Here is an 8459-nt window from a genome sequence, read left to right on the forward strand (position 1 = left end):
TTAACAAACGTGACAAATTGAATAAGTTACAATTATCATATCGACCTAATTTTTTATATAAATGATATACATGAAGTGCCCAATAAAACAAATGTTTTGAATCATTGAAAAGAGACCTATAATGGGGACGCCATAGGCCCGAACAATGTCCTTTAGACTAGATTGTGAACGAGAGTGAATCCACCTCTTTTGTTTTATACTTATAATTTAAAATGCAAAATAATATACAAACCCACTTTATAGAAACATTTTATTAACCTAATGATGTAAAATAGAGATGATTGGTTGATAGTTGGGGAACATATGAGAGAGATAATTATCTTAAATATTATAATAGATTGCCACATTATTGTGTTTAAAAAATAAATCTTACTTTTGAATTAAAGGAGCACTACTCATTTGAAATAGCCAACCTAATCCACCTTTGGCTATCTCAAAAAAAATAAAAATAAAAATAAAAATTGACCTTTAAAATAAACCCAAGGGATTGACCTACTTAGTACAATTTTGAATTTGGAAATATGCTCCCTCTAGGTCTCACACTCAACTTTTACTAAGTGCTATCAACTTCTTAAAGCCCCATCACGACCCAAACCCGCCCTTGTAGATTTAGCGTCGCAACCGGTCAGCAATCTTGGGATTACCGAAGGTCTCTGAGCAGATTAAACAAAATTAAGGGACTAGCGGAAACAAATATCAGAATATAATGTCCATTAAGTTGTATAGACATACATGGGACAAAAAACTTAAAACTTATAAACATATATATGACGTCATATTCATGTTAGTCTTACGTCACTAATACAGATACAGTCAAAGGGACTTAGCCCTAAATACAGAGTGTGCAAAAATTGTTTAGACAAATAGAAGAAGACAAAAACTTAGAAACTTCTTTGCAAAAACATGACCACACCTTAACTTGGAAACCTCCTCGGGAGGCGAAATGGTTGGTTGACAAAACAGATCTCCAGGCAATCATCATTGAGCTTGGTCACACGCCTGATCACCTACATGCATAAATAATATAGTGAGCTGGAGCCCAGTTAATAATAATAGAGTAAAGGTTTTAATGAATGATGTTCATAACAGATTCAGAAATTAGAGTTCAGAGTTAGAAACATATTCATATTCATATTTAAAATTCAGAATTCACAGATAATCATACGTGGTACATCCATTAGTGCTAACAAAACAGATGACCCATAATTACATGGGACGTACAGATGACCCATGATCACATGGGACAATCAGATACAGAGCAGATAATGGCTTTTCTTAACCAGTTCCATGATAGAACCTTTGGTACTAGGTAACAAATAACAGATATCACATGAAGCTAAGGATGCCATGATTACATTTTAGGAATTCAAACAATCAATCTCTCTTATAGAATATAGTATTTCAAAAAATGATTAAAGTTGAACATACCTTTACAGAGTTATTACTCACAGATAGCTCCAGTAACAGAATAGTCTGAACAGACGGATCAAACAGTCTATGGCGCGTGACCTACACAAACACATAGTGGATACACATTGAAACACACGCTCGAAAAACACTTAACTCATTTCTTTTCTATCTTGGTGTGTTTCTAATCCTTATTCTCATTATTATGTATTAATGAAGGCTTAGGAATGCCTAAGATGCAATGAGGATGTCAAAATGCACTTAAAAACACTTTGCAAAATTTCCAGAAACATGATAGTTCACTCGAGCACAACTTTGGTCGCTCAAGCAGACCCCTTGGTCTGCAAAACCTTTGAGAGCTCTCATTTTACGCTCGAGCAAAGAGCTTTGTCACTCGAGCCATGATAGAAAACAAAGGGTGGTCGCTTGAGCGCAGGTTCTATTGCTTGAGCCAAGGCTCATGTCTGCAAAAGTACTAGAAGCTCGAATTTTACGCTCGAGCCAACTTTTGGTTGCTCGAGCAGGTGCAAAACAAAGGGTGGTCGCTCGAGCGCAACTTTGATTGCTCGAGCGATGATGCAAAATTTTGAAATTTTCAGATTGCTGTTCAAGATGCAAAACTCAAATTCAAAGCTTTAAAACACATCATTTGGGCCCAAAACTTGAGAAAATACTTGTAAACTTATGAAGCATCATAAATCAAGGATCATTTCGCAAAATCAAGGCCCAAAAGCATGCTAATTATTCAAAATCAAACTTGAAACTTGAAAACACAACATGCATGAGTTGATATGAACTCCAACCTTCCCAAACATGATCAAATAAGGTAGAATGACATGAAATGTGATGAATTCTCAGAACAAAGCTAAAATAATCACATGCATATGAGAATTCTTGGAAATCAAATTCAAATTGTCACGACATGAGCATGCATGCATGATATGCTCTTATTCCCTTCTTCCTAAGTTCAATTCTCTTGCTTGACCTCAAACTTCCTGAATTACATAATTGATGACTGAAATATAGAAGGTAGGAGTTGATTACTCACCTAGAGCCTTGGATTAGCAAGAATTCTAATTGCTCTTCTCAATTGTTCAGATCTCTAGCTTTATTCCAAGTCAAATCTCCAATCTCCTACAAATTGTTGCTCTTTCTCTCTCTCTCTCTCTCTCTCTCTCTCTCTCTCTCTCTCTCTCTCTCATACACACGTTTTTTAGGCCAAGGAAGATGAGTGTGGGTGTAATTTAAGAGTCTTATGTCAAATAAGCCATATAGGCTTGGTTAATGGAGATGAATTAAGTTTAGGTTAGGATGAATTATTTTATTCTAATTATTTAGTTCCGAATCAGATTTCAATTAAACCCACCATAAAGTTCTAAAAATTCTAAATAACACATAAATTTAGTCAATTTCGTAATCGAATGCCAATAAGGCCTTTCAATTCACATACTGAAACAGAAACACAAACAGATATTCCTACCATGAACAAATATAAACACAATTAACACCTAGCACATGTAATTAACTAAGAATTTCATCTTACTTACTGATTAAGCATTCTTGAGTAAGGTTTATTAGCTAATCACAAGTCAAGGTTATTACAAGCCAGGTCATAAAAATAAGGGTAAATTACACTGACACCCCCTGAGGTTTCTGTTTAATACAGATTCTTCCCTCACATTTGAAAAATTACACTTACCCTTGTCAGATTAAAATGACATATTTACCCCTTAATACAGACATTTTTGTTAATGTCATTTCAAGAGAAATATCAATAATCTTTTTTGGTTTGACTCACACAAAATTAATTTTTTTTTTAATTTTTCGTATTCTTTTATTTTTACTGATTTTTTTAATATTTTAAGCAATCTTTTTTATTTTTTAGATACACCTAATTTGGATATACTTAAGGAATATAATATTTTGTGATTTTTTTTTTTAAATTCACCAAGTACAAAAAAAAATATAACAATTCAATACATTATCTTATTTTGTTATATTCAATGAATTTTTTTTAATTTTTTCTACAAATTTTATACTTTTTAAATATATTTAGATTAAATTGATCAAATTTAGATATAATTGTGAAAATTAAAATGAAAAATTATATTCATATATTAAAATTTATACAAAAAAATATCATAAAAATGTTGTGATAGTAATATTGTTGTAAATATAAATCATATTTATGGATATTTTGTTTTAAAGTGAAAGGTCACCACTATTAAACTATATCATTGTGTTTGATATTTGTATATCATCACTCAATAAAAATATGCTTAGGTAGAATTTAATGATGGAAAATTGTACATGATGATAGGAAGAAAAATTGGTAGGAAAAAGGATAAGATGGTTATTTAGAAAATTTGAAGGCATGACATCAGCAATCTAGAAAACAATTTGTAATGAGATTACAAACCTAAGGAAGGAGAATGTAATTTTTCAAATGTGAGGAAAAATCTGTATTAAACAGGGTGTCAATGTAATTTACCCTAAAAATAAATAAATGAATAAAAATCGTCCTTTAAAATCAGTCTTTGTAGTAGGGGTGAAATCGATTCGGTTCAGCCATTTTTTTTTTTTTAATTTTTGAACTGAACCGGTTCAATCGGTTCTATACTTAGGATAACCGAATAGACCGAAATATGTATATAAACCGCACCAAACTGGTACATGCGGTTTGGTGCGGTTCAACCGATTGTTACGATTTTGGGCCTCTTTTGTGCTAGAAAAAAACACATCAGTAATTTGAAAAAAAATTAAAAATTAAAACAAGTTTGAAAAAAGAACCCCAAAATGCTAAATGCGATGTAGATTTGTGATGGATACCCTGTTCTGGAAATATATATATATATATATATATATAGAAAAGGGTTGCTGTAAAAAAATAATAAAAAGTTTGGAAAAAAGCCCCCAAGGTGCTAAATGCAATGTAGTTATTTGCGATGGATGATATCCATCCAATTCAAAACCAAAAAAAAAAACAAAAACAAAAACAAAAGACATACAACAGTGAATATTAATTCAATCCAACGGTTCAAAATTCAGCAAAATCAATAGGTTTTCAAAAAGGTTTAAAAGATTAGGGTTTTCAAAAAGGTTCAAAAGATTAGGGTGTTCAAAATCAAAAATAGGGTTTTCAAAATAAAAAACAAGGACTTCAAAATTACCTTAATTTGGATTCGAAATTGCCACTGCAACAAGAAGATCATTGCAATGAGAGTGAAGACGAAGGAGTGCGATAGATCGCCTGCGTCCGTGCTTCAGATGTAACGATGAAGAGTGCGACAGATCGTCATGGATGAGAGTAGTGATGAATGAGAAACCCTGAGGCTGTGAGAAGTTGAAGACAAGGAAAGAAGAGAGGAGAAAGAAAGAGATAGTGAGAGAGTGACTGTTTGTTTACCCACTATTGCGTCTATGTGAAAAAAGAGGGTTATTTTTATTATATAAGTGAGGCACATCAATGGCTGTGATTGTGCCACGTGGACAACTAAGGTGATTAGGGATATTTGGTCGGTGCGGTGCGGTGCGGCGTGGTTCGACCCTATTTTCTGCAAAACTAAAACCGAAACCGAAAATTGCAAAAAATAAAAAATACTTCGACTGATTGTAGCTAGACAAAAAAAAAAAAGAAAAAAAAAGTAGACTGAAAACTGTGCGGTTCAGTCAGTTCAACCGGTTAGTTCAGTCAATGCGGTTAATTTTTCACCCCTACTTTGTAGTAAACTTAAGTGTATGTGAGTGAAATCAATCTTACTTAGACATAAAGAATGTAACAATTTGAAAATTTAAATTATTCCTTAAATTTTATATTAGAATTATGGTTGTATTTGATGATATATTATTAAAATAAAAATAAATAATAATAATAATAATAATAATAATAATAATAATAATAATAATAATAATAATAATGGGTGTAGTAGTAAAATAAATAATTAATTTTCTATTGGTATACTATAGAGTGTAATTTAATTAGGGATTAATTTATTTATATAGTTATATTAGAAAACTGGGTTAAAGTGTAATTATCTTTAAATATTTATTAAAGATAAGTATAAATCCATATAATTTATGAATCAAATCTGGGAAAAGATACGCGCTGGCCACGTGTTGGCCAGCTAATGTTCTTACCTCCCTATAAATAAGGAGGAGGTGATCATTGTGGGAAGAAAAGGAAAAAAAGAGAGGAATGAGAAGGGAAAGAAACGAAGGAAAGGAAGAAAAAAAAATAATGGAAGCTGAGAGGGTCTTTGATAGTGGAAAGAATGAGTAAGGTTTTAAAGTTAAGGTGAGTTATATTATACCTTCAGTCACCATAATATATTTTATATATGTTTTGAGTTACCATAATTTATTTTATACAAATTATATTTTATAACTTATATTTATATTTTAATTATGTTGATTATTTTCTGAACCTTATTTGCTTAAAATGAATCTCATGGATATATTTGTTTAACTTTTAATGATTATTTGACAATAATTTTGTAAACAATTATATTTTGTAAGTACCACCACGGGAGTCCCACGCCTTGGGGGACTTAAATAACCATTGGTCTCTGTTTGGTCACTTTGTGGCTCTCTATTGTCATGGATCTATTGACCTTTGCTCTGTGTGGAGCAAAGTCCTGTGCAGAGATAAGTGCTATACTATTGTGGAAGCCACCTCTTGAATCTGTACCTCTATATTGTTATGAATCCATTGACTTCTGTTCTGACTGTCACTCATGTGACCTCTGTTTTGTTCTGTTTGGTATCGTGGTTATGGTTATTTATTTACATAATCTCAGTTTTGCGACTTAATGATTAATTGTTCAGACTAAGTTATCTTAAATATTTTAGTTACATAACTATCCATGGTTATTTTGTCTCCCTCATACTCTTGGTATGATATTTCTCACTCTGTCATGTGCTTATAGCTGTTTACCAATTTTCAGGAAACAATGCAATTCAGAAATAGCTTTTGGAAAGTCTTAGACGCAGGGCTGCGGAATAGACACACGCAACACTTTTATGATATTTTTATATATAAATATTGGCATTTTGGTCAATAAATTTTGTAATAAAAATAGAAGCTCCGATGATTATTTTGGTACCCTCACTTAAATATTATTTCCGCTTGCGTTTATTTATTTGTTCAAGAATTGACCGGAGGTAACTTCAATTACTGGCCATCACGATGCTCAACTCTTGGGTACGGGGAGCGGGTCGTGACAAAGAATCATATTTTTAATCCTCGATTAAATTCTCAAAAAAAATAAAAATAAATTGTGAGTTTATAAGTGAGGGCATAACACAGGTGTTATCTCAATAATTTGAATAGTTCATATTTTAGATAATAACGTTTCGATCATTTATAAAAATAAAAAATAAAAAATTAGATCGAATTGATAATTGTAACTACAATAGTTTATTACATTTATTTATCAAAAGATAAATGGTCTAATTTTTAAATAATATTTATTGTTTATTTTTTTGTAAACAAATATCATAACTAATATGATTATGATTATCAGATTAACATGAATTTTTTTATAAATAATCTACACATTATAATTTAAAAAATAAACAGTTTGAATTATGGAGATGAAACTTATAATAGACTCCGGACTCTAACAATACGATCCAATACACTTCATGAACATGAGACAAGCTTAGCCTTTATAATATCACTGATATAGGGGATATCACTGTTGGAGAAATTAGTCTTGAAATCTTCAGTTGGTGGTCTTCGGATCCTTAAAACTTGGCAATGATCTTGTCTATGTAGAAGAGAAAATTGGTGTTTCAAGTCACATTACTTAGTCTTTTTCCTAAAGACAATATTTGCACCCACAAATAGGTGTGCAGGAAGTTATAGCAAATTCGCCTCTAGGATTCAAAGGCTATGATCAAACTGCTTCAGATCAGATACACAACCGTTCGATCGATTGGTTGACTTATCACCAATGGATGCTATATCACTACCACGTGAAGCTGACTGTATTCCATGTCATCACTTGTAGACATCCCATTTTTGATCGCCTTTAAGACTTGGGCGCCTCAGGTTGATCACTCGATGATGAAAGTTACGCTGTACAAACATTCGATTTCTTCAGCAAGAAGAGCTTCTAAATCCCAACCATACATCCCATTTTGACCAAAACTATTTTAGACCTTAAAACCCTCTCTTTCAAAATATTTTTGAAAATGTTTCTACGATGTTCTAAGGCTCGCATTTCATTAAAAATTGCACTTTTCGGTAAATCGAGTAAGGACAAAGTGGAAATAAATGGAAGAGAGGTGAATTCTTTGAAAATAATTTTAAACATCTTATTTAGAGGTTTGGAGTTGGAGAAAATTGGAGGGGAGGGAAAAAAACTAGTTGGGGAAGAAGTTAGGCATCAAACCGTTAAGAGAGAACTGAGCAACTTTCACTAAATCAGGCCTATCTCTTTGTACACCTAGACTTTAGTTGTGAGGCCACCACCATTGGAAATTGGACTTCCGGGGCTTCAATTTACACTCAAGAATCTCCTAAACCCGAGTTCGGATGAGGGAGATACGGCCGTTTGAAGTTAGGCATCAATCCGATTAAGATAGAAATGAGTATCCTTCACTAAAATAGGCATATCTCTTGGTACACTTATAATTTAGATGTGACGCTGCCACCATTGGAAAGTAGACTTTTGGAGCTTCAATTTAGAATCAAGAATGACCTGAAACCAAGTCCGGATGAAGGAGATATACCCATTTGAATCGGGTCTGGAAATAGATTTTTGTAGCCGGCAAGCCACCATTTGTGGCCGGTAATTCACACTTCTAGCCTGTCGGCCATTGGTGATATTTTTGGCCAGTTGTCCCCAAAAAGCTCCAGTTGTTCCAGACATGATATTTCCGACCTGTGAGGTTGTTTTTCTATATATAGGGGACCTTCCTTCTTGGTTTAAGGTTACAAAAAATTTCAAAACCTCAAATTCTTGAAATTCTCCCTCTATCTCTATCTTGCAACCTATACACTCTCTCTCTACACTTCCTAAACCAATATTGGAACTCTCCTTGTTAAG

The 8459-nt window shown here is 32.6% G+C and overlaps 1 long non-coding RNA gene across 1 annotated transcript; it reads right to left on the reverse strand.

The window, feature by feature from the left end:
* Nucleotides 1-735: 735 nt before the first annotated feature.
* On the reverse strand, nucleotides 736-4831 carry LOC114275506 (uncharacterized). The gene is made up of 3 exons (XR_003633745.2): nucleotides 4578-4831; nucleotides 1429-1509; nucleotides 736-1007 (listed from the first exon to the last, which is right to left on the reverse strand). It is a non-coding gene; the product is annotated as an uncharacterized LOC114275506 (long non-coding RNA).
* Between the last annotated feature and the right edge of the window lie 3628 nt (nucleotides 4832-8459).

This window comes from Camellia sinensis, chromosome 8 (assembly GCF_055761805.1).
Source record: "Camellia sinensis isolate YWXY chromosome 8, ASM5576180v1, whole genome shotgun sequence".
In the NCBI taxonomy this organism is placed as follows: Eukaryota; Viridiplantae; Streptophyta; class Magnoliopsida; order Ericales; family Theaceae; genus Camellia; species Camellia sinensis.